This window comes from Alnus glutinosa, chromosome 6, assembly GCF_958979055.1.
Source record: "Alnus glutinosa chromosome 6, dhAlnGlut1.1, whole genome shotgun sequence".
In the NCBI taxonomy this organism is placed as follows: domain Eukaryota; kingdom Viridiplantae; phylum Streptophyta; class Magnoliopsida; order Fagales; family Betulaceae; genus Alnus; species Alnus glutinosa.
In genome coordinates, this window is record NC_084891.1 from 6810423 (window position 1) to 6813485 (window position 3063).

Sequence of the window (3063 nt, forward strand, 5' to 3'; positions counted from 1 at the left end):
CAATAGACACATGTCAAAATTATATGTGGGATGTAGAAAATTTCCTACAAACCGATTTGTCCGTGTATTATTACCATGACTGTACATACATGATACTTATTGATGAAGTTCTTTGACTTGTTAATGTTGGAGTACAGGAGGATGAGGGAGATGGAGGATGGGGGTGAGGGAGATGGAAAGGAGTGCGTATTTTAATTAATGCTTGATAATAAATTGTAGATACAAATTTGTACATCACTTTGTTAGGCATTATTCTTGTAATCTAAGCAATGACCATGATGCTAAGAATGAGAATGAAATAGTCATGTCGCATAAGTGACTAAAGAAAGGTAAGAGTGAGGAAACAGATGAGAGAAGTTTCACATAAAAAACTGAACTTTTAGCAAAAGAGGTTGGATGAAGAAGAGAAAGAAGAAGACAGGAGGACTCTTAAGGCATTGTCAAATGAAATTCCCTACATTATTATTTTTATTCAGTGACTTTTCAAATGAACACCTCAGTTGAGATGTCCATCTCATGGTCTTGTAATTTTCACTATGTAATGTTCTTTAAGAGCTTGTTAGCTGATGCTAAATGGAAAGAATATTTGTTAAATATGATTTTTGTAAACATTATATATCATGGATACATTTCTACTTGTAGCCACATGAAAAATTTCGCTTCTGCAGAATTATTATTTAATTTGACTTGCTCTTAATGTGTAGGAGAGATTGTTGCTTGAAATATGTATTTGGAAAGCAATTTGCAAGAAAATTTTATTGTACTTCTCTTTGGCTCTGCCTTTTGCAACCTCCACTCTTCCCAGTAAGGACCATTTCCTTATTTATGAATGACACTAGGCCTTGAGAATAAATACTACAGTAAGATTCTTGGTAAGCTTGTGGCATGTTTTTCAATTAGGATCTAGAATACATTGAAAGAACATATATGCTCATGTATTTATTTTGGATATTAATTTTTTTTTAATAATAAAAAATGCTCTAATGGGCCTTTTGTGCTGATCAATAGTGCCTTATCATGCCTAGCCTTTTGTTTTGATCTTAATGATTCTTGGTGCAAAAAGGAGGAAGAGAATGGTCTTTTTGTTTTTTGCTTACTACTTTAACATTGATTTTGTTAACTTGTGGAAAAAATTTCATTAGCGCAGTTAAATCTTCTTGTTGTTGAAACTTATGTTCCAGATTTCAAGTATTTGTGTAAGGTCACTTTAATCGAAACTTGCTCATCCTAGTGGTAGAAACTATCATAAAACTATGACTCGATCAATTCATTGCATCTTGCAACTGATATTATGCTATAGTCAACATGCACCTTAGCAAGTGCTACATAGACTTTTGTGATTCTGTTCATCAGCTTAGCACCAAATTGGATCTATGAAATTTAATTTGGACCATAGAATTGATCCCAAGTAAAATGGAGAGGATCATCACATGTTCGGACATCATAATAGCTCTATAATTGATACTTTGATATTATTATATAATTTTGAGGAGCTAAGTTGTGGAGGACTACACTGCATCTTCATATGCTACGCTTGAATCATATCTTTCTTGCTTTAGTGTTTATTTTAGCATTTCTCTATTTTTTTTTTTTTTTGGTAGAAATCTCACAAAAATGGCCATTTAATAAGCTCTCTTATCTCTCTTAATCTTAATATTTGTCAGACTCACTCCTCAAATATCAAGAGCCAAAAAGTGAAAGCCATTTAATTTTTTAATATTCTTTCGTTTTGAAAGCTAATTAGTTTCTCTCAATCAAAAGTGAAGGCCAAAAAGTGAAAGACATGTAAGGAGAATAAAAAAAGAATATTTAACTAAAGTAAAGAAAGATGTAGAGAGTTTGATGTTTAGTTCATTTGAAAATCGTCTCTCCAAAATATAAAAAGTGCGTTTTCCTTCCTAAAATTAGAGAAAATTTAAGGAGTTCACTAAAAATGCTCTCAACATTGAATAGAAAACAGAATAAATGCACCATGTCAAACATCGTTGTTGTAGCTAGAGTTTGAGAGTAGAGATATGCTAGTCCTGAAGGTTCGATTGAATTGAGAGTTTAGCCTCATTCCTTTTGACACTCCTCAACCTAGTGTTCGACATGTGATCTTTGCCAATGAATTGAAGACTACTTGTTTCCCACTTACACGCCAACTGATGATATTGTAAATTACCGCCAAACCTAGGTTGAGAGAGTTTGCAAAGGAGAAGATAGGTGAACATGAAGGCTTGCTTGGTGTGCGGAATGTGATTCCTTCGATGCCTAAGTTAGCAAATGATACTAATATGAAGAAGACCTAGACAAAGTGTAGAAGAATAATGGCATAATGGATCATACATGCATAATGGCTATTCTCACCTTGCATATGCGAAGGGTTTATCCTTCTATATGGCTCAGGTCACGTGTCACTCACTTACGAGTTTGGACCCTGTTATGGCATGACATCAGTTGGTGTCCTTCAGTGGGGCGTGTCCCATGTAGGGTATTGGCTTTGCGTCTCAGCCACCTTCGCCATGTATGCCTAGTGTAAGGCTGTACCACACATTGTTTTGTAGCATTTATGATTGTTATATGCTTCCTCAACGGGAACACACTAGCCGTATGTTAAGGTGACATTAGGGGTGATTCTATACTTCAAGCCTCCTCCTACTCTTTTAATTTGAGAGATTAAAAGAGTTGGGCATGGTTGGTTGCTATTACTCGGCATAGTGCTTGGTTTTGATAGGAACCCTCAACTCAAGCCCAGTATGCTGGATATTGGTACATCAATAACAATTTTATGTTTTTTTTTCGAAAAATTATTAATAAACTATTTAAAACATAAAATACTCTTATAAGGATTCTATAAAAAAACACTTTTATATTTGCATCATATTAAAATATTTTTTCAAACCAAAATAAAAAATAAATTTTCAATGTCATTATCAAATACCCTGTCTTGAGACTCTCGGTGGGCTTTAATCCGATCCAACCCCACCCACTCGGGTCGTCACATTGTTTTGGTGAAAACCCGCCCGCAAGCCCCGCCCAAAACCCTAGTTCCCAGCTCCTTTTTATACGGAGCATAAACAT